At 48.8% G+C, this 25,478-nt stretch overlaps 1 protein-coding gene and 1 long non-coding RNA gene across 2 annotated transcripts in view; one reads left to right on the plus strand and one right to left on the minus strand.

Annotated features, from left to right (window-relative positions):
- The window catches only part of CTSB (cathepsin B), a 53,367-nt gene extending 33,360 nt beyond the window's left edge, over positions 1–20,007 (minus strand). Inside the window, exons 1-2 of the mRNA XM_060301331.1 lie at positions 19,754–20,007; positions 16,470–17,161 (exon numbers count right to left, since the gene is read on the minus strand). The gene's annotated coding sequence lies outside the window, so the exon portion shown is untranslated. The remainder of the gene's footprint in view (positions 1–16,469; positions 17,162–19,753) is intronic.
- A 116-nt stretch (positions 20,008–20,123) lies between these two features.
- Positions 20,124–23,202, plus strand: LOC132597513 (uncharacterized). Its single transcript, XR_009564432.2, has 3 exons — positions 20,124–20,292; positions 20,546–20,726; positions 22,707–23,202. It is a non-coding gene; the product is annotated as an uncharacterized lncRNA (long non-coding RNA).
- Positions 23,203–25,478: the final 2,276 nt, after the last annotated feature.

Raw genomic sequence — 25,478 nt, forward strand, 5'->3', positions numbered from 1 at the left:
CTGGTGACAAACTCCCGCCATGTTCCCCACCTCTTGTTTGTAAAAAACCTTTAACTTCCTAGGTCTTCCTCAAGTTCCAAACAGCAGATTTAATCAGAGAAATTTAAAAATGCAGAAACAAAGGAAAACAGTGAAACAAGACAAAATAATAATAGTTTAGCCATAAAACAGAGTCAAGGACCTTTAGTTCCTCCTCAAGGACTATAGATAATATCCTGAACCATATCCTTGAGTTGTTTTGCAGAGACAAAACCCCCCCATCAGGTGGAAGATGCTAACTACATTCGGACCACCAGCAGCACTTAGACGCCAGACCGGCTGGAGCCAGAAAACTGATAATTGAGATCACCTTGTTACCGCCTCACCAACTAATTACAAGGATGTCCATGAGTTGATCATGTACCCCAGACCCTCCCTCTCACTTTGTCTTTAAAAACCCTTCCCTAAAAGCCAGTGGGGAGTCCAGGTCTTTTGAGCGTGAGCTGTCCATTCCCCTTGCTTGGCCCTGCAATAAATGCTGTACTTTCCTTCACCACAACCCGGTGTCAATATATTGGCTTTGCTGCACATCTGGGTGAGCGGAACCAAGTTTGGTTTGGTAACACCCACAAATACACTCTTCAAGTTTACAAAGCTCCTCCCACTTTCTAATGGCCAGAGCAAGATATATAGAAAGTTCTGGTCTTAAAACATGGACGATACCAAATGTTGGCAAGGATTTGAAGCAATGGGGGTTCTTTTCTTTTTTTAATTAAAAGTAGAGCGAGAGAGGAAGCAAGCTCTCTGGAGTCTCTTCTGATAAGGGCACTCTCAGGACCTCAGCTAAACCTAGCTAATTCCCAAAGACCCCATCTCCAAATATCATCTCACTGGGGGTTAGGGCTTCAACATGTGAAATCTGGGGGGACACGATTCAGTCCGTGGCAGGGAGTTAATACATGTAAGGCACCAAGCGCCCAGCACAGGAAACACACTCCAGATCAAGAGTGCTGACCACACATGTGAGTATGTTTGTACTCATAGCTCTTTACAGTTTGCAAAGCAGTCTCACCCTCATAATCTTTCCCACTTGGAGCCTCTTAGCCGCCCTCTGAGGTAGGCTTCTTCCAGATGAGAAAACCCAGGAGAGGCTGGGCCATTTGCCAAAGTCACGTGCCCTTAAGTCTCCTGCCTCAGCCCATGTGTTTCCTGTCTCTTCTTCTCAGGTCACCGGCACCATCTTTAGCAAAATGTGTCCCCTTGGACCCACTCCAAGGCTGCCTAGGAGCTCGCAAAGGGGTCTGAGTTACAGAGAATTGACGAGTCCGCTTTCGGTCCCATACTTGGGGGTCTTCTGGAATGTGTCAGACTTGTTTCTGTCCTAGGTACTAAGTGTCCCCTAGAGACAGATCTGTTGACTTAGCTCTCTGTGAAAAAGCAGCTCCATGCCGTCAGCAGTGAATACAGAACATACAATCAGCAAAGTCATCAGGAAGAGTGACAATAGGGAAGTACCCCAATTCAGAGTTCTCCATCATCTGGGGCTCAAATGGGAGAAAAGTTTTATTACCGTACACCAGCAGAAATCGTTTCTGAGTATGAGATTCTTTTTGCTAAGGGAAGGTAAAGAGTAAACTGTTCCCATTTAAATGCATAGTCATTGCTCCGGCTCATTTTAGAGACCAGTGAGGTCATCATGGACAGATGGTGTAATTTCTCTATCGATTTCAGAAGGCTTGTTTGCTGTAGATGGCCAATAAGTACTTTTCAAAAATCAACTAATCTTCAGAGAAGATCTTTTATTTCTCATGAATTCTTCTTTTGCTTGAGGATGTCTTTAGATTTTAGAAGTCCATGGTGAGGAGACTTCCCTGGCAGTCCAGTGGTTAAGACTCCATGCTCCCACTGCAGGGGGCACGGGTTCGATCCCTGGTCAGGGAGCTAAGATCCCACATGCTGCACAGCACAGCCCAAAAAATTCAAAAAAAAAAAGAAAAGAAAGAAAAGAAATGCATGGTGAGATATGAAATCCTTTGTTTTCTCCAGATGTCTGCCTGTGTGAGCTCCCATCCTCATCTATTTAGTCTATTTATGTTGGGTTCTGTGGAGGTGAGAAAACCTCCTCTAATTGGCATTGGTCTGTGACTGGATGAATAAAGTATCTTCTGATTGTTAGTCATCTAATTTGCGTGTGTGTGAAGGGAAGGAGTGGATTAGTCATCAGGGAGTAGGTGGGGGAAGTTGGTGAATTTGCAACAAGAGCTGAGAAGGGAAGAAGCCCAGAATGTGAGTTTTGCAACCCACAAACCTCATGCCAGATTCAGGCTCTGCCACTCACTCACTGTGCGAACTGGGACAGGTTAACTGATGTCCATGAGCCTCGATTTCTTCTGCGACATAATCAGAGTGGTTATAAGGGTGAAAGGGAGTATCCCAGGTACATTCGTCTGCTCAGCCTACTGCAACAGAGAACCACAGACTCGGGGGCTTCAACAACAGAAGTTTGTGTTCTCACAGTTCTGGAGGCTGGAGGTCTGAGATCAAGGCGTCAGCAGGGTGGTTTCTTCTGAGGCCTCCATCCTGGACTTGCAGAGGGCCGCCGTCTCTCTCAGCCCTGTGGTGGTCCCTCCTCTGTGCTTGAGCACCACTGGTGTCTCTCTGTGTTCCAGTTTCACCTTCTTATAAGTACACAGGTCAGGTTGGATTAGGGCCCATCCTCAAGGCCTGGCTTCATTTTAAGTTAATCACGTCTTTAAGGGCTCTATCTCCAAACATAGTCACATTCAGAAGTACTGGGGAGGGCTTCCCTGGTGGTGCAGTGGTTGAGAGTCCACCTGCCGATGCAGGGGACACAGGTTCGAGCCCTGGTCTGGGAGGATCCCACATGCCGTGGAGCAACTGGGCCCGTGAGCCACAACTGCTAAGCCTTCGCGTCTGGAGCCTGTGCTCCGCAACAAGAGAGGCCACAACAGAGAAAGGCCCGCGCACCGCGATGAAGAGTGGGCCCCCACTCGCTGCAACCTCGCACAGAAACGAAGATCCAACACAGCCAAAAATAAATAAATTAAAAAAAAAAAAAAAGCACTGGGGATTAGGGCTTCAACATATGAATATTGGGCGGCAGGGGGAACACACGAGTCAGCCCATAACACCAGGGAAAGCTTCTAGCCAAGTAATGGCCTCCACAGATCCTCATTATTATGAGACCCTGCCATTTCTTCCCCCAGCCTCTTTCTCCCTGCTCCTAAATCTGGAATGTTTTTGTGCTTTTGATAATTATGCAGGGGGTGACAGTAGTATTTTTCACAGAGCTTAATAGTAAAAACTAATCAATGGCAAGAAGAGAGGAAATGTGAAAAGCGTGCTCAGCATTGCTTTACAGTCTACCCTCAGGGACTTCCCTTGGGCTAGTCTTACTAGTAGAGAAATTGTCGCTGGTTCTGAATATGTGGAAAATGTGTTACTCCCAGGTCAAAAACATGCTGGTGGTTACAAACGACCTCTTGTGCCCTTTGTGATGGGGTGTTTGCTGCATAAATGAAGAAAGGGTGTTTAGAGGATATTTCTACATCCACATTAGTGGAGCTTTTTTGGTGAGGTCTCTCTTAGTAGCATTTTTTTTTTTTTTTGGCCACATTGCATGGCATGTGGGATCCCCAACCAGGGATCGAACCCATGCCCCCTGCAGTGGAAGCGTGGAGTCCTAACCGTTGGACCACCAGGGAAGTCCAGTAGCATTATTATTTATTTTTGTTGTCCTTGAAAAAGTCTAAGTAATCTTAAAATTGAAAGGCACCTCAACGTGACTGAGGGCCTTGTACGTGCCAGGTACTGTCCTGGATGTTGGGAATACAGAGAGGGTCTCGACAGGCTCTCTGTTCTCCCGGAGGTCAACTGTTTACAATAGCCCATACATCCACTGCCAAAGGTTACAAGGCAGTAGTACTTTCTATAGGTAACTTGAACCCTGGCTGGTGGTCACTAGCCTTGTGCCTGAACAGCGAGGGTGCTAGGATGCTTGCTACCTCACCAGGTCTCCCTGACATCTGAATACGGAGTTAGATCTCTGTCTTACTCACCCCGCCCCCCCAGGTTCAAGTATCACTTTCTGCCCAGGTGAGGCCGCCACATCCTTTGATTTGGGCCAAATGGCCTCGATTCCATCAGCTCATGCTCTTGGGATTCGGTTCCCAGACCTGACCTCATCCTGGTCGGGTTTCTTACCATTTACCACTATCTCCCTGAAAGCATGGCCTCCAGTATGGACCCAACGCAGAACAGTGCAGTGCCTGGGGTGGGATGGGGGACAGCCCTCCCCACCAAGACCCAAGGGCCATTTTCTCCACAAGCAGTGCGCTCATGGATGGTTTCTCTAAAGGCAAGAGTCTTTTTTCTCAAATTCCTAATGTCCAGACTCTTCATTAAATCACTTGACTTTCTCCCTTCTCTGCATTAGGGTTGGGTTAGGGCTACACAATCAAGTCACCTGTCTCTCATCCCCTTTATTGTGATGAATGATAATGTTCATTTATTTATAGTAATGTTGACCAGCTATGGTGTAACAAAGGCCTTGCCTTAAATATTTTATGGATTTCTAAAAGCCTGACCTGTGGTTTGAGCTGCAAAGAGGATGACAGGTATGCCTTTGTCTTTCCAGAACACTCCCAGGTCGCTGTGAGCCCAAGGACAGGCCAGCCTCTTCTGCTCAACGGCAGTCCTTGAAGCAAATTCTTATCTCTGGGTTCCAGGGGAAAGGGACTTTGGAATTCGCCAAGACAGATTTTAAAATATATGTTATACATACACAACAAGTAAATATAAATGATCATAGTAAGGAATTCCCTGGCAGTCCAGTGGTTAGGACTCCGCATTTTCACTACCAAGGGCCTGGGTTCAATCCCTGATCAGAGAACTAAGGTCCTGCCAGCAGCGAGACAGGGCCAAAAGAAAGATCATAAGAGTCTACGTGCACTTTCAGTGCACAATGTCGTTCAGTCTTTACGTCGACCCTGTAAGATCTTTTAACAGATTAGGAAACTGAGGCAGAACAGTGAGGTAACCTGGCCAAGGACCCAGAGCCAGTCAGCACTAAAGCCGGGACACGGAATCTGCTCATTGGCTGCGATTCAGCAAATCAGTCGGGAGCAGTAACCAGCGCCGCCAAGGGCCCTCCCAGAGCCAGGTGCCGGGGGAAGGTGGCGGGCAGAAAGCAGGGGGGCCCCAGAGCGCAGCCCAACCGGCTGGTGGCATTTTACTGGGGAGCCAGATGAACTGTACTTCAACACACACAAATACACACGTGTACACACACACCGCAAACACACACGTCACACACACACACACACACACACACACACACACACACACACACGTCCGTGTCCGGCAAAGGAGGGGGAGAAAGAGAGCAGGACGGGGGTTCTGACTGAGAGAATCTGGGACAGCTTCACCAAAGTGACCTCGGAGTTAGACTTTGAGAGACAGTAGAGTCTGAACAGGAGGAAGGGACTTGGGGAGCAGAGGCCCCAGATCCCTCCAGTCAGGGAACAGCAGGAACAAAGCTTTGGGCCGAGGGACGAGGCAGGCACATCTTGAGGAGGGCTGGGTGTGGCCAGGGGCCTGGGGGTGAGGACTCAGCAGGGGAAGGGCTGGGGTGATGGTAGACCCAGCACGGCTCCTGTTTCGAAGAATTTCTACATACGCTCTTTCCCTGTCGTGCCTTTGGAACTTGGAATTTGTCTTCGCAGCGCCCTCTGCTTCCAATGGTCTCCCCCTCTTTATTTCCACCCGAGTTCCAGGCTAAGAATAAACGCGATTCTTCCCTGAAGCGTTTATTGATCCCGTGGCGGGAAGGACCTCACCCTCCTGAGTTACTGGAGCTAATGGCTTGTGGTCATTCGGGGTAAGTACACTGGGAGCCCTGGGAGGGAGGGACGGTGCCCTGCTCACCTCTGTCCCTTTCCAGGACCCCGTTTCTGTCCCTGCACGTGGTGCTCATCCCAGCCCCTCCTCTGAATAAGTCCGTGGACTTGCCCCAGGAGCCCCCTGGCCGCTCACCCCCCGGCCCCAGGCCGCAGCACTCACTGTGCAATAAGCTTCTCTCCTCCGGGGGCAGACGGAGCTAAGCTGGACCCCTGTCTAGTCTGGACCCTCACACGGTTTGCGTTCCCCTTTCCCAGCAAACGTGCCAGGCAGAGAAGGGGGAACGCCTTGCCTCCTGCCGGCAGATCTCTTGCAGGAGCGCCTCTGGGTCTACAAAGTTCACTGGCATTTTATTGTTTCTGTTGGACAGTTCAAACCCAGGACACTTGCCCTTCAGTATCACAGATGCAGCAGAATTACGGCAGCGCATCTCTGTGGGCCCCCTTCCTGCCCCAGGGGAAGGACAGAGGGGCTCCAAGCCACTCTCCAGTGTGCTGCCCCTGAGTTTGGCTGCAGGTCCTGGGCGCCCATCAAGGTTCACCCTGTGGCCCAGGGAGAGTCGGGAGGTCAGGAAATAAAGGGAACACAAAGCCATTTGGTCTCTGTCTCTTACTGTCCAGAAACTTGCTTCTCACTGTGACAGAAAGTGTGGAGGTGAGGCCTCACCCAGGGCGGCCAGTTGTGCCGGACTCACTCCCGAGTCTGGAGGCCTCCGCGGCGCCAGCCCCTGCACGAACAAGGGCAAGGTGCACATCGCTAACCTTGCACATCAGAGGCCACCTGATGCTTGCTTTGCCCCTCCCCTCTGAGCTTCACGCACTTTGGTGAAAATGAAAGGAGGAAGGAGTTAAAGGCCTTCACTTCCTTCTGTGCTTTGCCAGCCCAAGGCCTCCTCATTCCTCTTCTCTATCCTAGTAAAGCTGAAAGGGCTCCTCTGTCAGCCTTAGTGCACTTTGCCAGCCCCATGTGGGGGCCATTGTCCGCTGGCCACATCTGCATCCTTCTTGCTGTATCTTATCTTTCTCCAGGATACACTGAACAGCTGTGCAGACTGTTCACTGCATGACCCTGGGGGGAGCCATTCACAGACATGAGGAGGTGAATGCACAAAGGTACACAACCACGTCGTGGGCCCCCTTCTGCATTTCATACACTGTCTTTGTCACGTCAGAGTCCATCAGAGGCTTCCCTGAGCTGGCGGCTCTGAGGTCCTTTTCCCGTTTTTGAGAAGAGTCTGGCTCAGAGAACTATTTCTCTATCAGAAGAAAAAACAATTCAGGGATTATGACGGAGTGGTAACTAATACTTGGCCTCAGTGTTGGGGAGAAACTAAGAGGGTGGTGAGGAGTTGGGAGAAATAGAGCATGTAAGCCTTAAAGAAAGGGATAACTTCTGCTCAGTTCTGGAAGATTCTGGCCATAGAAGTGAGTGGTTCTCATCGCCCACACAGAGAAAGAAAACTGTCATCAGAGTGATGGAGACATTCTTTCGGGCAGCAGAATGCAGTTCTGAAGGCTGTCTGGCCGGGCAGCACCTATGGGACCTGCAGGATTTTCCTCTAATGATGGCGCCATCCTCCCTGCTTTGGTTCCATAACGTCCTTTTTTTTTTTCTTAAATTTATTTTATTAAAGTATAGTTGATGTACAATGTTGTGTTAATTTCTGCTGTACAGCGAAGTGATTCAGTTATACATATGTATATACATTATTTTTCAGATTCTTTTCCATTATGGTTTATCACAGGTTATTGAATATAGTTCCCTGTGCTATATAGTAGGACCTTGTTGTTCATAATTTCTTTTTATTTTTTAATTAAAACAAAATTCTAACCATTTTTTAAAGTTGAAGTATACTTCACTTGCAATGGCGTAGTTTCAGATGTACAGCAAAGTGATTCAGTTACATATATATATATCACAATTTCTTGATGAACACATTTTTGTCCTCACAGCAAGGCTGGAACATTTGATCTCAGGGATGAGCCCGTCTGGGGACTTCCCTGGTGGTCCAGTTGTTAAGGCTCTGTGCTTCCAACACAGGGGGCGTGGGTTCGATCCCTGATTGGGGAGCTAAGATCCCACATGCCATGCAGTGCAGTCAAAAAAAGGAATGAAAAAAAAAGGGGGGGCTTCCCTGGTGGCGCAGTGGTTGAGAGTCCGCCTGCCGATGCAGGAGACACGGGTTCGTGCCCCGGTCTGGGAAGATCCCACATGCTGCGGAGCGGCTGGGCCCGTGAACCATGGCCGCTGAGCCTGCGTGTCCAGAGCCTGTGCTCCACAATGGGAGAGGCCACAGCAGTGAGAGGCCCGCATACTGCAAAAAAAAAAGGGATGAGTCAGTCTGGATGCAGTGGTGCCCTTACTAGTCCTCAAGCAGTGAGCTAGTTCTTGGTGGTAAAGAGAAGGGAGACCAGGAGGGTGTGTCCTTGGGGAATCCCATGAAGAATGCATTCCAAGGAGCTCTACACAATCGCTTGCCGCACAGACCTGCGGGGTGAGGGTCCCTGGTGGGCCAGAGAGCTGCACGGAGCTGGGGGCCGCATTCAGCAGCAGTTCAGGGAGGGCCGGGGTGTGAGGGGAGCGGCCCCTACGAGTGAGTGGGAATTTGTGGGTGAGGATAAACAGCTGTCCAGAGGTGTCCCCTGCGGGCCCCGGGCACTGGGGCTGACTTCCAGAGTACGCTGGACTCTCCCCCAGGGGAAGGGTCTTCCCTGAGCTCCAGGGCTGCTGGTCCAGCCATCCTGTCAGGCAGACGCTGGGGCCGGGGTTCTGGTGAGAGCCAGGGGTGGTAAGGGCTGCGAAATGAGGCCAGGTCCCCGCTATGGGTTGAATTGTGCCCCTTCCCAAATTCATCTGTTGAAGCCCCGATATCTCAGAGTGTGACCATATTTGGAGATAAGGTCTTCAAAGGGGTGACTGAGTTAGAATGAGGCCTTTAGGGTGGGCCCTCATCCAATCTCACTGCTGTCCTTATAAGAAGAAAAAATGTAGAGACCAGGTAGAGGACTCAGAGGGGAAAAGACCACATGAGCACACGGTGAAAAGGAGACTGTGACACTGTGATATATAAAAACTACATATTTGGTCACCCAGATGACCAAAATATATTCCTCACATATATTTGGTCTCTGTCCCTGACTCACAGCTCCCCAAACCCTCGGAACTTCCTAAGGGTTGAGAGTGATAAATGTGAATGAGGTGACTTTTGGATCCCACCTAAGGATGGGGGATGGCTGCCAGGGAGACCAACCAAGTGACTAGAGGGTTGGAACATTCAGCCTTGCCCCCAACCCCTGGGGAGGTGGGTGGGGCTGGAGGTTGGATCAGTTGCCGTCACCAATGATTTCATCAACCGTGCCTAGGTAATGAAGTATCCAAAAAACGCAAAGGGATGGAGTTTGGAAAGCTTCTGGGTTGGTGCACACGAGGAAATTCAGGGAGAGCCGTGTGCCTGGAGAGGGCATGGAAGTGCCCCATCTCTTCCTATATACCTTGCCCTGTGCACCTCTTCCACCTGGCTGTTCTTGAGTTACATTCTTTTGCAATAAGCCAGTCCTCTAGTAAGTAAGATGTTTCTCTGAGTTCTGTGAGCTGCTCTAGCAAATTAACTGTGTCTGAAGTGGGGGAGAGGGGCAGTCTTGTAGGATTGAATTCTTAACCTGTGGGATCTGATGCTATCTCTGGGTAGACATGTTAGAATTGAGTTGAATTGTAAGATACCCTGGTGGTGTCTGAGGATTGTTTGTTGGTATGGGGGACCACCGCCCCCCCAATTAGAATTGGGTTCAGGAACCTGATTTAGTGACCATCCGTAAGCCAAGGAGAGAGGCCTCAGAAGAAACCAACATTTCTGACACCTTGATCTCAGAGTTCCAGGCTCCAGAACTGTGAAAAAATTAATTTCTATTGCTTAAGTCAAGAAACTGAGGGTGGCTTCCAGCCAAAAGCCAGCTAGGATCTAAGGCCCTCATCAGTCCAACAGCCCCAAAGGAACTGAATCCTGCTGACAACCACAGAAGTGAATTTGGAAGCGGATCCTCCCTGAGCTGAGCCTTCAGACAAGACCTCAACCTTGGCCAACTACAGCCTTGTGAGAGACCCTGAGCAGAGGACAGCAAAGCTGTGTCCAGATTCCTGACCCACAGCAGCTGTGCGATAGTAGATGTGTTTTAAGGAATGGTGTGCTAATGTTACTTGGCAGTAGGTAAATAACACAATCCTGAAATAGCTCTTTGAGATGGAGGCTGGAGTTTATTCTGGGCCCAGTTAACATTGGCCTGAGGCAGACTCCTTGACTATACCTGGAAACTGGAGTCTCCTGGGATGAATCACCTTTCCACTGACTCTCAAATTCCTCATTGATGAAATGAGAAGTTTGGACAGATTTCCAAGGTCTCTTCTGGTGCCAACTTTCTACGATATGATTAAGAGGCAACAGCCAGCGCACTTGGGTTGGTTGGCTTGTGGCAGCCCATTGACACCTTGCTCAAAAGCCAGTGTTTGGCATTTCAGAGTTTTGAAGAAGGCAGCTGGAGTGGGTCAAATAGTATCTCCCAAAATTCATGTCCTTCCAGAACCTCAGAGTGTGACCTTATTTGGAAGGAGGGTCTCTGCAGATGTAATTAGGTTGAGATCCTACTGGATTAGGGTTGCCCCCCCCCCAAATCCAATGACGGGTGTCTTTATAAGAAGAGGAAGGGAATTCCCTGGTGGTCCAGTGGTTAGGACTCGGTGCTTTCACTGCTGTGGGCCTGGGTTCGATCCCTGGTCGGGGAACTAAGATCCTGACCGTACCACACAGCCGCACCACACAGCCAGGAAAAAAAAAAAAGAAGAAGAGGAGGACACACAGAGACACACTGAGAAGAAGAGGATGTGAAGATAAGAAGGCAGAGGCAGAGATGAGAGTGGCCAGCTACAAGCTGAGGAATCCAAGACTGCCAGGAATCACCAGAAGCTACGAGAGAAACAAGGAAGGGTTCTTTCCTAGATCCTTTGACGGGAGCATGGACCCGCTGACACCTTGATTTTGGACTTCTGATCTCCAGAACTGTGAATGAATAAATTTCTACTGTTTTCAGTCCAGTTTGTGGTAATTTGATATGGCAGCCCTAGGAGACTCATACAACAGCATATGTATTTTCTTTTAAATTTAAGTATACTATACAGAAGTCATTGATATTCTTGGAATTTTCATTAAGTAGAGATATTCCACTATGTGGCCATGAAGAAGGATGACTTTGAAGATTTTCAGGTACTATTATAAACAGTTTTCCAAATTAAGAACAGAAAGCAGAATTATGTACAGTGTGATTATGATCGGGTAAAAAGGAGACCCACTGCAGAGGGAAAGCTGAAATAGTAGGACTGTGGAAGACTTTCTCCCTTTTAAGTTTTCAAAATTCCTTAATATGTTTATATTCACTTCTGTGGAAAATATTATAGGAAAATTGCATAGAAGGAATCCAGATTTTAAGAGAGTACGTGGAACACGTAGGTGATGGAACACGATAATGACGTGAGTTTGTGACCCCGCTACCCACCCAGGAGTAACAGTGTTAGCCATGAAAGTGCATCACCTGTATACTTTTTCCCTATCTACCTCCTCCCTCTCAGAGGTAATAAATATGCAAAGTTGAACTTCTATCACTATTTTACCTTTTTAAAAAGAGTATTGCTGTGAATTATGAATCTGTAAATGGTAATTGTTCAGTCCTATTTATTTTGAGGTTTATTAGAATGGTGTACATCCGAGTTTTGGGACATATTTTTTGGTTCAATGTTATACGCCTAACGCTGACCCATATTGATTTATATAGCTGTTCTGCACTCAGTTTCGTGGCTGTATAGCCTGCTTTACAAATGTATTCATTTATGGCTTTGTCCAGGTATTTGGGAATAAAGGAATACAGGTGGGGAAAAAGGAAAATAAGATTTTGAGACAACATTTTCAGAGAGCCAAACTCTGCACACAGGGACATGTGGCATGATTTGACCAAGTCATGGTTGTTTTCTTTCCTCTTTCCCTCCCCGTTTGCGTATTTCCTCGCCTGCTGCCAGGACATGATTTCAGAGGGTTGCGCGCTTACCGGACCTGAGCCTGCCCAGCCCGGCTCCCATTTCAGGAAGACCCGAGGGCAGAGCCCCTGGACGGCTCAGGGCAGGGCGCAAACCTCACAGCGCAGCAAAACTCTGCTGCTTTCTTCGGAAGTGGTTAGGAAGGGTCTTTTATTTTTGGCATTTTTGCTTCCTCTCTGTATCTTTGGCCCATGCAGTGACCTCAGCGTCTCCTGACTGTGGAGTCACATGCCTTTCTCTACCTTGGAGTCTGAGCTTTATAACGCCCCAACTCTTTGGCCATAGGTAACGTGTGGGCCCGAGGTCAGCAGTGTGGACAAGTCTCTCCGCCGCTCTCCATCCGTCCACGTGAGTGCAGTGACTCCTGGGGCGCCCCAATCTGAGCCTCCCTAGAGGAACCCACAGCGCACACTGTCCTGAGACAGGCCCTGACCCGCTAATGACAGCCCTCACGGGCTGCTTTGGTTTACGAAGCTTCTCCAAACACACTCCCATATGATTCCTGCAGCAACCCTGCGGGCAGGCACTCCAAGTCCATTTGACGGAGGGGATGGTCCACTGTCAAGTGGGACAATGGGGTGGGAAAAGTGTGGTCAGAGAAGACGCTGGTATTTATTTATTGACTCTTCTCTGGGCCTTGCCCGGCACTGGGTGCTCTGTACACGCTTGACCCTTTAAACAAACTTGTGAGGCAAGTAGGATTTTCATGCTATTTTTAAAAGACAACTCTTATGTTCCTCCCTCCACCCCCCAAATTCATATGTTGAAGTCCTTACCCCCATTGGATGTATTAGGTGGTGGGGGTCTTTGGGAGATAATTAAGTTTATATAAAATTATGAGATTGGGGCCCTAATGATGGGTTGAGTGTCCTCACAGGAGAAAGATCAGAACTCTCTCTCCAGCACGTGAGGACACGGTGACAAGGCAGCTCTCACCCAGACACTGGATCTGCTGGCACCTTGGTCTTGGGTTTCCAGCCTCCAGAAATGTGAGAAGTAAATGTTGGGTAAGCTACCCAATCTACGGTATCCTTGTTATTGATTCTGAATTGACTAGGACGATAACCAGGCTCAAAGTGTAGAGTGACACAGAACCAGGGGAAGAGCAGGAACTGAAACTCAGCCCTGGGTCTCAGGTTTAGTGCTTCTGCCCATCGCCAACTACAGTGTGAGCAACCGATTACACCAAAACTAGTACAGGCATACTTCAGGGTACTGTGGGTTTGGTTCCTGGCCACCACAATAGAGTGAATACTGCAATAAAGCGAGTCACATGAATTTGTATCCCGGTGCATATAAAAGTTATGTTTATGCTATACTGCAGTCTGTTATGCGTGCAACAGCATTAAGTCTAAAACAATGTACAGGGAGTTCCGTGGCGGTACAGTGGTGAGGATTCTGTGCTCTCACTGCCGGGGCCCTGAGTTCAAGCCCTGGTTGGGGAACCAAGATCCCACAAGCCGTGCGGCTCAGGCAGAAGAGGAAATAATAATAATAAAATAAAACAATGTACATACCCTAACTAAAAAATACTTTCTTGCTAAAAAAATGCTAACCCTCATCTGAGCCTTCAGCAAACCACAATCTTTTTGCTGGTGGAGGGTCTCGCCTCAATGTGGGTGCTACTGACTGATCAGGGTGGTGGGTGCTCAAGGCTGGGGTGGCCGTGACAACTGCTTAAAATAAGACCACAGTGAAGTGTGCCTCATCCATTGCCTCTTCCTTTCATGAATGATTTCTCTGTAGCAGGCAATGCTGTTTGATAGCATTTTACCCAAAGTAGGACTTCGTTCAAAATTGGAGTCAATCCTCTCAAACCCTGCCACTGCTTTATCAACTAAGTTGATGTCATATCCTAAATCCTTTGTTGTTGTTTCAACAATCTTCACAGATTCCATCTCAAGAAAACACTTTCTTTGCTCATCCATAAGAAGCAAATCCTCAGGGCTTCCCGGGTGGCGCAGTGGTTGAGAATCCACCTCCCAATGCAGGGGACACGGGTTCGATCCCCGGTCCGGGAAGATCCCACATGCCGCAGAGCAGCTAAGCCCATGAGCCACAACTACTGAGCCTGTGCTCTAGACCCCGCGAGCTACAACTACTGAGTCCGCGTGCCACAACTACTGAAGCCCGTGCGCCTAGAGCCTGTGCTCTCCAACAAGAGAAGCCACTGCAATGAGAAGCCCGCGCACCACAACGAAGAGCAGCCCCTACTCGCTGCAACTGGAGAAAGCCCGTGCGCACAGCAACAAAGACCCAACTCAGCCAAAAATAAATTAATTTTTTAAAAAAAGCAAATCCTCACCCATTCAAGGTTTATCATGAGATTGTAGCAATTTAGTCACATCCTTAGGCTGCACTTCTAATTCTAGTTCTCCTACGTTTTCCACCACATCTGCAGTGACTTTCTCCACTGAAGTCTTGAACCCCTCCAAGCCATCCATGAAGGCTGGACTCAGCTTCTTCCACACTCCTGTTCATGTTGATATTTGGACCTCTTCCCATGAATCATGGATGTTCTTAATGACATCTAGAATGGTGAATCCTTTCCAGAAGGTTTTCAATGGACTTTGCCCATAGATAGAGGAATCTCTATCTATGGCAGCTATAGCCTTATGAAATGTATTTCTTAAATAGTAAGACTTGAAAGTCAAAAAGACTCCTCAGTCCATAGTCTGCAGGCATTGTGTTAACAGGCATAAAAACAACATTAATGTTACTGTCCGTCTCCATCAGATGATGGGTGACCAGGTGCATTGTCAATGAGGAGTAATATTTTGAAAGGAATCTTTTATTCTGAACAGTAGGTCTCAACATGAGCTTAAAATAGTCAGTAAACCATGCTGTAAACAGATGTCATGTCATCCAGGCCTTGTCATTCCATTTATAGAGCACAGGCAGAGTAGATTTAGCATAATTCTTAAGGGTCCTAGGAATTTGGGAATGGTATATGAGCATTGGTTTCAGCTTAAAGTCACCAGCTACATGAGCCTAACAAGAGAGTCTGCCTGTCCTTAGAATCTTTGAAGCCAGGCATTGACTTCTCCTCTCTAGCTATGAAATTCCTAGGTGGCACCTTCTTCCAATATAAGGCATTTCGTCTACACTGAAAATCTGTTCTTTAGTGTAGCTGTTATGGATTCCAAGCTCACACTGCATTTAGGCCCCCACAGGACAATGACGGAAAGGAAACCGCCCTGCCCTGGGAGCGGCTCCTGGCCCACGCTGGGTGCCCTATTGGGTCTTAGATCACGATACCAGGCCAGGTCCCTGTGTCCCAGGAACTAACACAGGATTTTCTAATTGATCCCTACAAGGAGGGGGAGCCAGTACCACAGCTTCCTGAGCCCCAGTGTCAGGAATTGGGGCTGGATGGGAATGAGAGGCAGTGGGAGGGGTGGATATATTGGCATAACAGCTAGAGCAGCTGGGACAGCCAGCTTGGCCAGAGGTTGGGGCACCATATCCTAAACGTTGTTCCCTTTCCTTTCTTCCTGTATGACAGATTTTCCCTTGGGTTTCTTCTACCATAAGGTGACAACTGTCTGACATTTTCCCACCCTGATATAAGAGCACAAATGCTTTCTCATAGAGGATTTCATCATTCTTCCTCACGTCCTCACAGAACAGCTATAGAGCCACTCAAAGGCCACCGTGAAACCATAAATAGCAATTGATCATCTCTAACCATTCATTAAAAGGATGCCTTTTTGCCTTGGCATCAACCAACTGGGCTGAATTCTGGGATGGGGCTTTTGGTGATTTTAGGAACCAAGTGGAAGCTTTCTCTTTTCCCTGGGAATGTCCCACTTTGGACAAGAGCAGACAGGTTTTTTTGGTTCTTTTCCTCAATTTGACATCAGTCTGTAAATGGAGAAATGGTACCAAGACAAAATGAAATGAGAAACCCAAAGAACAAACAGAAAACCTTAAATAAACCCTCAAGTTTTGTCTCGGGGTTTTACATATCACAAGAACCATCAACCCAACCCCCATGCAATGTGACTCCTTGGCCAGGCCAATGATACAGGAGACCACAAACGATGTAATTAACACAGCAAGGGTGACAGTACATGGTGCACACGGTCCCAAGATAACCCTGCCTAAGCCACTCCTGGAGACCCTAACAGGTACTGTAGTCACACATTGTTACAATAAAATGTCATCTTCCTGTCAATCATGGGTTCATAGCTGTAATCAGACCACTTATCCAAAATGCACCCCAGAGGACTTTCTTTAGGGTTAGCTGAAACATTCCCCAATTTTTAAAGACAGAAATACCAGACAAACAAAACACAAATGGCACACACAAATGCTAGTAGCATCCAAAGAAACAAACGAACTGGTTCACAGATCAGGTACAAGGCTAGCAACTCATTCCTCTCTCCAACAGGGTACCCCACTCAAATACAAAGCAAATTGGCTTATTCTGGAGAAAAAAAAGGCCAAAACAGAGGAAATAAAATTTCTGGCTGTACACCAGAGTGACTTACCCTACTGTATTGAGCCTGTCAGCTCCCAGATGTCAATTCCCTGCTCCATTTGCCAAGGGGCAGCCAGTGCTGCTTCAGGGAATTTTGAAGGAAAGAGTCTCAGGACAAGTGTTCCAGCAGCTGCCCGGGCCTTACCAGAATATCCCCCAATCTGGGGCCCGGCGGGCCACAAGCAGCAAGGCTCCTGGCTGGCTTCAGAAGATGGTAGACTCGTGTCCCAAGGAGCCATCTTCCCCTATTTAGAATTCAGACTTCTTTTATACTGAAAGGGGTGGGAATAAAGTCCTGGTTCAGTCAGCCTCCAGAGGGGATAGGTTAATTTCTTCCTTCCTGCAGCCATTCACACGTGGGCTGGGTCAGGATGTTTCCTGGGAGCTAAACACAGGTAGTTTAGCTGAATGCTCACTACCTGGGGGGCAGGGTTCCCAGAGATGGGCCCTTATGTATCATTTAAGCTTCTGGGAAACATCCTTTTAGTGATGAACTTGTAATAGAATACAAAGGGTCTTCCTTATTACACAGCCACCTTCGTGCACGATCTGAGCTGGATCTCTTGGGTTCTACAGCTTCTCCATCAGCACTTGCCGCTTCACTCTGCACTTTTACGTGGTGGAGACGGCTTCTTTCCTTCAACCTCATGAACCCGTCTCTGCTAGCTTCACTTTTCTTTGGCAGCCTCCTCATCTGTCAACCTTCAAAGAAATGAAGAGAGTTAGGGCCTCGCTCTGGATTAGGCTATCAAACAGCATCAAGGGAATGTTGTGGCTGGTTTGATCTTCTATCCAGACCACTAAACGCTTTCCATATCACCCATAAGGCTGATGAGTTTCAACACATGCCTACCTTGGGACTTCCCTGGCGGTCCAGTGCTTAAGACTCCACACTTCCAATGCAGGGGGCACAGGTTCCATCCCTGGTCGGGGAACATACTTCCATCCCCCCAAAGTTTCCTTGTGCCCCTTTGTAATTCATCTCTACTTTCCCCCTTGACCCCAGACAACCACTGATAAGCTGTTTGTTACTGAGCATTTTCATTTTTGAGAATTTTAGATTCCTGGAACCACACGGTGCATTCTCTTTTATGTCTGGTTCCTTGCATTCAACATAATGATTTTGAAAATCATCCATGTTATTATGTGTATCGATAGTTTGTTCCTTTTTAAAAACACTTTTTTAAATTGAGGTATAGTTGTTTTACAATGTTGTGTTAGTTTCTACTGTACAGTGGAGTTCCCTGTGAGTTTGTTCCTTTTTAAAAATTAAACAATATTAACAGCTTTACTGAGGTACAATTGGCATACAATAAACTGCATGTATTTAACGTATACACTTTGATAAATTTTGACCCATGAATATGCACAATGAAACCATCACATTAATCAAAATAATGAAAACATCCATCACTCCCCAAAGTTCTTGTGCCCCTGTGTAACCCCTCCCTGCTGCTTTTCTCTATACACCACCCCCGGCCCCAGGCAACCACTGGCTCTAACTATGGATTCAACTACATTTTCTAGAATTTTATATACGTGGAATCATATAGTATGGGGTCCTTTTTGTCTGGCTTTTTTTTTTTAAATAAATTTATTTATTTATTTTTGGCTGCACTGGGTCTTCGTTGCTGCGCGCGGGCTTTCTCTAGTTGCGGTGTGCAGGCTTCTCATTGTGGTGGCTTCTCTTGTTGCAGAGCACGGGGTCCAGAGCACAGGCTCAGTAGTTGTGGCTCACGGACTTAGTTGCTCCGGGGCATGTGGGATCTTCCCGGACCAGGGTTCGAACCCGTGTCCGCTGCACTGGCAGGTGGATTCTCTGCACCACCAGGGAAGTCCCTTGTCTGGCTTCTTTTATGTCGATTTGTCTCTGTAGGTACATGCTCACTTTTTTTTTTATTACTGAGTAGTATTCCATTGAATAGACCACAGTTTGTTTTATTCACTCACCACGGATGGAAGTTTGGGTTGTTTCCATTTCTTGGCTATTATAAAGAAAGCTGCAATGAACACTTGAGCGCAAGTCTTTGTGTGAATCAGTATTTTAATTCCTACTGAGTAAATACCTAAAAGCAGAATGGCTAGATCGCCTGTAGGTGTACGCTGAATTTTTCAAGCAATTGTCAAACTGGTTTTCTAAGTGGTTATACCTTTTTACACTCCCACCAGCAGTGTGTGAGTTCCAGCCCCTCCGCACCCTCACCAGCACCTGCTGTGGTCATCCTTTAGTGTGACAGGCCAGTGGGTAGGCAGCTGTATCTTATCATGGTTTTAATTTGCTGCTGACTAGTGATGTTAAACACTTGTTATGTTCTTATTGGCCATTCATATACCTTCTTTGGTGAAGTGTGTATCCAAGCCTTTTGCCCGTTTTTGAAATGGGGCCATTTGTCTTCTTCTGAGTGAGTGAAATGCAAAGTCTAGAGAGTGCTACAAACATGTAAATTATTTGCACAAGGACAGTGCGCCCTGCCTAGTTTTCCTTCTGACTTTTATAGCTTGCTGCCCACATCAAGTGGTGGTGGTGGTAGAGGGGAACTATAAGGACCTGGGCAAATGCAGCCAACAGGGTCACATGCAGAGCACGGGGGTGCGGTGAGGTTGGCGGGCATCTTACGGCATCGTAACCTCTGAAACAGGGTCCATGTATCTGGAGAGGTCACTGCGTCTGGGCACCCCTTCCCACTTTTTTGATCCCAGCCCCTATATGGCTCCAGGTTGAAATCCCCTCAAACTACGGACATACAAATTACCAGGAAATGTGGCTGCAAAGTGCAAACACCAGAGCTTAATCTTATCACCAAACTGACGTCTGTGTAAAGCCGAAGCAGCCGGGATGTGGGTTTGGTGGTCTTTGCTCTGCTGCCTCAGGGAGGTTTTGTGGATCACAGGGCAACGATTTGCCAGTAATGATGACTGGGGTGAGGATATTAATAATTCTTTACACTTACTGAGCACACAACGATTTAAAAGTCTGTCCTTGCCTAGTGTCCTTTTCCCCTTTGAGATGGGCAGGGCATTGGTCAGTGTGCCCATTTTACAGGGAAACTGACCGAGGGTCAGGCTGGGAGTGATGGAGGCAGGACTCCTTCTCCAGCCCAGAGAGACCTGGTGGAGTCATTCCCAGGGCAGCCTCAGCATCACATGGCTGTGACCTCTCACACAGTTTACCTGCTTCAGGTGTACCTTATCTTCTCTCTTTTCCCTGTGGATCCCGCCTTCCCATTTTTATTTATTGAACAAACATACACTGTTCACCGAACAAAAAACGAAATGAGAAACAAGTGTACTTACTGGACTCCGGAGCCAGAGAAACCCGAGTAAATCCTATAATCTCAAGGGACCAGTTTCCCCGAGACTGCAAACAGGCCACCGCCGTTCGTGCCCTCTCGTCGTACGTAGATTGGACAGACCCTCTTCTGGAGCCTCACGCTGAAGCCAGCCAAGAGCTGGCGCCCGGGGTTTGTATTCGTTTCGAATTCAGACTGCGGGTGGGTCCCTGGAACCCCACGAGCCTCGGTCTTCCCGGCGGAGCTCCAGGATCCACGCCCAGCCCCAGGCCGCCTCTCCAGCCGCTGCGAGCCCGCGGCTTCCTCCGTTACTGCCGACAGCACCACCCAGCGGCTCACCTGGGAACAGTCGCCACCGCCCGGAGAAAGGGAGGGAGCTTCCGGGCGCGGAGCGGTGGGGAGAGCCCCGCTTTGTTCCCGATCCGCTGGGTCGGATGGAAACCACCCCAGGCCGTGGGGGGCGGCCTTCTCCCCGTGGAGGACGGACGGCGACACACAAGCCAGCTAGGGCCACCTCCGTTGCTTCTGCTGCCGTGACTTAAGGTTTTCTCCTTTTCCCGTCCCCGGAGTGGGATCTGTGTGTTCCCAGGGCTGAGACTTGTGGGGAGCCCTGTGCTGAGTCTGTCGGGGTGGGGGCGGCCTCCCGTCCGCACCTGCAGCATTTCCACAGATGCACGCGGCGCGCGGGTTTCAGTTTTCGCCTTCCCCGCAGGCCTCCTGGGAATTCCTGTCCCCTCCGGTTCCTCCCCACTCCTTCCTCTTTTTCATTAAACGCCTCCGTTTTCTGTACACGCAGGTGTCTGCCGCTGAGTGACCCAAGGCGTGCAGTCAAGGGACTTGGGACCCAGACACAGCTGTGCCCCATGGGAGAATCTTGACCTAGGGCACGTGGGGCAGGAGAGGCTCACGGTCGAAAACAGAGCTTCCTTGATTGGCTCGCACCCTCCAAGCTCTGCTGGAGCCCCCTGAGCCTGTAGGTAAGGGATCAAAGCCCGCCCCCCCCCCCGCCCCCGCAATCCCAGACCCCATCTTCTGGCTCAGCCTACTCCTCCAACAGGTGGCCTCGCTGTTCCCCCAGAACATTCCCATAATTTCCCACTAGTGTCTCCCCCTGGAAGGCAGCTCAGCTCCCTTGGCCTGAAATCTGCACATCCACACAGGCTCTGCTTTTGCTCCCTGAGCCTTTGACAAGTCTCTGCCACCCGAGCTCCAGGACGAAAAGCTCATATTGGACGTGTGGACACGGTTTGTTAATTATCTTAATGTTCTTCTAATTAGAAGGGTGATATGTGTGCTGTTCTGTACAAAACATTTCAAGAAAAAGTAAGAATCACCCATTAAACCACTACCCTGATATAACTACTATTAATTTTAATTAGTACATTCCTCTAGACTTATAATTTTTTCTGTGAAAGTACATGTATTTTACAAACATAAGATCATATCTATGAACCATCTTTTTTTTTTTTTATTTGTTTGCATCAGGTCTTAGTTGCAGCAGGCGGGCTCCTTAATTGTGGCTCGCCAGCTCCTTCGTTGCGGCGTGCAAACTCTTAGTTGTGGCATGCATGTGGGGTCTAGTTCCCTGACCAGGGATCAAACCTGGGCCCCCTGCATTGTGAGCATGGACTCTTATCCACTGAGCCACCAGGGAAGTCCCTTAACAATCTTTTAATGTGCAAAAGTTATACTTCTGAAAAAAAATTATGCTTCTGAAGCTAGTTATTGAGCTTCCAGAAAGCACAAACTCCTACTCACCCTGCAAAGCCCAGCCCATGTCACTCCTGTCTGAAGGACTCTCTGATTCGCACAGGCAGTGTTAACTGCTTTCTCATCTGGGTGTTGACGACAGCTTGACCATACTTTATGTCCATATTTATTATATTGCATTTGACTATTATTGGTTTAGGCAACTGATTTCCCACCTTGACTGGAACTCTTTGAGGCTGGGACCCTGTCTGATAGATTTTTGTATTCCTACCTATAAAGAGAGATTATTCTGATACTTGTGAAAATGGTAAGAAAAACTAACACAACATTGTAAATCAACTATACTTCAATATAAAAAATGAAAAAAAAGGTAAAAAATACTTTATTCAAGACTATTGCAAAGGGGGTTATGACTCTGGCAGTAGGAGGAAGAGATGGGGTTCAACTCCTACTACAACAAGGACAAGTTGGGGGGAATCCACACTTCCACTGCAGGGGGCACGGGTTCTATCCCTGGTCGGGAACTAAGATCCTGCAAGCCATGCAGCGTGGCCAAAAAAAAAAAAAAAAAAAAAAGACAAGCGGGGATTTCTAGTCAAGGAGCAGAGTGGGGGTAATGGATGGAAAATTACTAAGAGGAAATGTCAAGGGTAGGGGAGAGTCTTGCTAAACTGATCTAACAGGATTCTTGCTAAAGACAGGACAAGGACTTAGATAGCAAGGGTGGGGCATGAGGAACTTGATCAGATACCCAGGGTGATCAGATATCAGGGTGATCAGTTATCAAGGGTGGGGGGATTCTTGCTAAACTGAGTCAAGCGGCCTGGGGACAGGATGGGGGCCAAGGTCGAGACACAGTTGAGAGGAGGGCTCAGAGGAGCCTGACTGTAATGTTTGGTCAAGGAGAGAGTCTTTGTCACAAAACACATCCACTGAGTATGTATGTACTGAAGTAAATATCACGCACATAATTAAAAACAAGCCACTGGGGCTTCCCTGGTGGCGCAGTGGTTGAGAGTCCGCCTGCCGATGCAGGGGACACGGGTTCGTGCCCCGGTCTGGGAAGATCCCACATGCCACAGAGCAGCTGGGCCCGTGAGCCATGGCCGCTGAGCCTGCGCATCTGGAGCCTGTGCTCTGCAACGGAAGAGGCCACAACAGTGAGAGGCCCGTGTATAGAAAAAAAAAAAAAAGCCACTGAATTTTAAACTACCCTCTAAGAGCAAAACTCATAATTTCCTCTCCAGAGTTTGTAAACTTGAAAAGAAGGAGTTTGGCAACATGCATCACATCACCCTTGATGCCAGAAGCCCTCTGTAGGACACAGGAACTTTATGAAGACCCCCCAGCCTGGCTTCTATCCTGGTATCTCATACCCCCCAAATCCATTATTTATTCAAGAAATATTTATTGAACGCTCATTACGTGACAGATACTATTGTAAGAACAAAACAGATCCCTGCCAAGACTTCCCTGGTGGCACAGTGGTTAAAAATCCGCCTGCCAATGCAGGGCACGTGGGTTCGATCCCTGGTCCGGGAAGAACCCACATGCTGTGGAGCAACTAAGCCCGTGAGCCACAACTACTGAGCCCATGTGCCACGACTACTGAAGCCCGTGCGCCTGGAGCCCACGCTCAGCAACAAGAGAAGTCACTGCAATGAGAAGCCCGCGCACCGCAAGGAAGAGTAGCCCCCGCTCACCACAACTGGAGAAAGCCCGCACGCAGCAACAAAGACCCAACACAGCCAAAAAATAAAAATAAAAAAAATTAATAAACAAACAAACAAAACAGATCCTTGCCTTCTTTGGCGCTTACATTTTACTGGAGGGAACCGACAATAAGCCAAATAAACAAGTAAAATATATACTGTATCAAATGGAGAAAAACAAAGCAAGGAAGGGACAGTCCCATCCCTAGACTGAGCTAGAAGGACCCCTGCCCTAAGCCCCACACTTTAGAAGCCTGCCCGGTCTCCTCCAGGGGGAGGAGCTTGCCAAGCCAAGGAGATGCACCCCTGGGAGCCTGAACCCCCTTTGTAGAGCACACCCTGGTTACCCAGAATCTCAAAAGTTCCTGCCCAAATGGCGCAGAGTCCACATCCAGGGCTTGTATGGCTCTCCCTGAGGTCTGATCTTAGCAGGTAGAATGGAACACAGGTGTGTGTACCCCCTAAGTCCGCGTCGTGATCGGGAGGTGGCTGCTTGCTGGGGACACAGCTGGGATGCTCACGTGTGTGGGTGAAGATCTTGAGGGGCCAGGTGGAAATGGGGGTGGGAAGAGAAAGGAGGGGCTATATTTTGGGGACCACCGTTTTACTCTTGCTGCAGGCTCCACAGCTGTTAGGGTCAGGCCTGGGAAAATAAGGATAGGGACTTTTTGGGGGGAAGGGAGCCTCACTGCAATTTTAGATCAGATGTCAGGAAGGCATCACCGAGAAGGTGATATTTTACTGAAGACCTGAGGAAGATGAGGGAAGGAGTGATGTGACTATCTGTGGAGAGCATTCCAGGCAGAGGGAAAAGCAAGTGCAAAGGCCCTGTGGCAGGCGTGTACCTGGCATGTTCAGGAAAAGACACCTCAGCCCACGGGGACCTGCCACATTTGTGTTTGTGCAAAACATAACAGGCTGCCCATAAATGTCATATACATATGATATATATATATATATTGGCTGTGCTGTGCAGCATGTGGGGTCTTAGCTCCCCAACCAGGGATTGAATCCATGCCCCTGCAGTGGAAATGTGGCGTCTTAACCACTGGACCACCAGGGAAGTCCCCATAAATGTTATTTCGAGTAAATGAAGGGGTCAGGGTCTTCCTTCCCTGTCCTGCACCAAAGAGTGTTCCTGGGCCAGCTCTGCTGTCATTCTGATGACCAGGGACTGCTACTCTTCAGGCCAGGATTTCCCCAAACCTGCTGTTTTCAAGTTTGTTTTTCCATTTCCCTTGAGACTCTCTCCTTATCACCTCCACCTTCCTGTTTTCCTCTCCCACCCTCACCCTTGATCTCCCCAAGGTCTCCCCACACGTCTGCCTGTCCTCAGGGACACCCGGGTGTCGGATGTGGCTGCAGACACAGGGCTGAGATGGGGGGTGCAGGGGGGAGGCCGTGCCGAGGAAGGAAAGACTCAGAGGTCGCTGGACCTGGTCTCAGCTAAGGGGAACGGGGGAACGTGTGTGGGTACTGACACAGATAAGAGGAAAAGGAAAAAAAAAAAAAGCCTATCTGGGGGGACCAATCCTGAACGTTTCACCTGACAGGGAGCCTGGGTCTCAGATTTTCAGCTGGTGGCGTCTCAGCGTTGCTGTCCCTGCTCTGAGCATCCACCATCCTTGTCGCTGGAGAGGGCCGTGGTCCCTGGGAGGGGGAGGGGGCTGGCCCCCTTTCAGATAGTGGGCCAGCTCCACCCCCGGGCCCTCCCCCGTCTCCTACAGCACAGACCGGTCCCCTCACAGGCCCTTGCCACCCTCCTGGGCCCGGGCAGCACTGCCTGTCCTCCTCTTCTGGCTGGCGAGGTGGTGGAACACCCTCCCCCGTGCTCTAGAGACCCTGCACTTCTTCGCTTGGTTGCCCTGACCCCTGTGGCCCTGTGAGCTGTGTCTTCCCTTGGTGGCAGAGGCCTAACACGGGGCCAGACACCCAGTGGACATCCAGAGTGTCAGTTCAGTGAATGAACGGGTAGGACGTGAACCCTGAAACAGGCTCCCGGGGCAGTTCAGTACGTCTAAGGGTGGAGCGGATGCCACGAGAGGGGACACTTATCGCGTTGAAAATGGGGATGGGACTCGGATTTGGCCAGCATCCTCCATGCAGTCTCTGGAGGTCCCCGGAGGGTCGTGCCGGCTGCCTGGGTTGGCAGGGAGGAGCTGGGGAACAGGAGGGGAACATAACCCGCGTTATAAAATGCTTTAGCTACAAGGAGCTCAAATTTACCATCTAGCAGGAGGTCCTCCCCTGGGAGGTGGGTGGGACAAGGATCTCAGCACAGATGCAGAAACGGAGGCTCAGAGAGGT

The sequence above is a fragment of the Globicephala melas genome, chromosome 6 (genome assembly GCF_963455315.2).
Source record: "Globicephala melas chromosome 6, mGloMel1.2, whole genome shotgun sequence".
NCBI classification, from domain to species: domain Eukaryota; kingdom Metazoa; phylum Chordata; class Mammalia; order Artiodactyla; family Delphinidae; genus Globicephala; species Globicephala melas.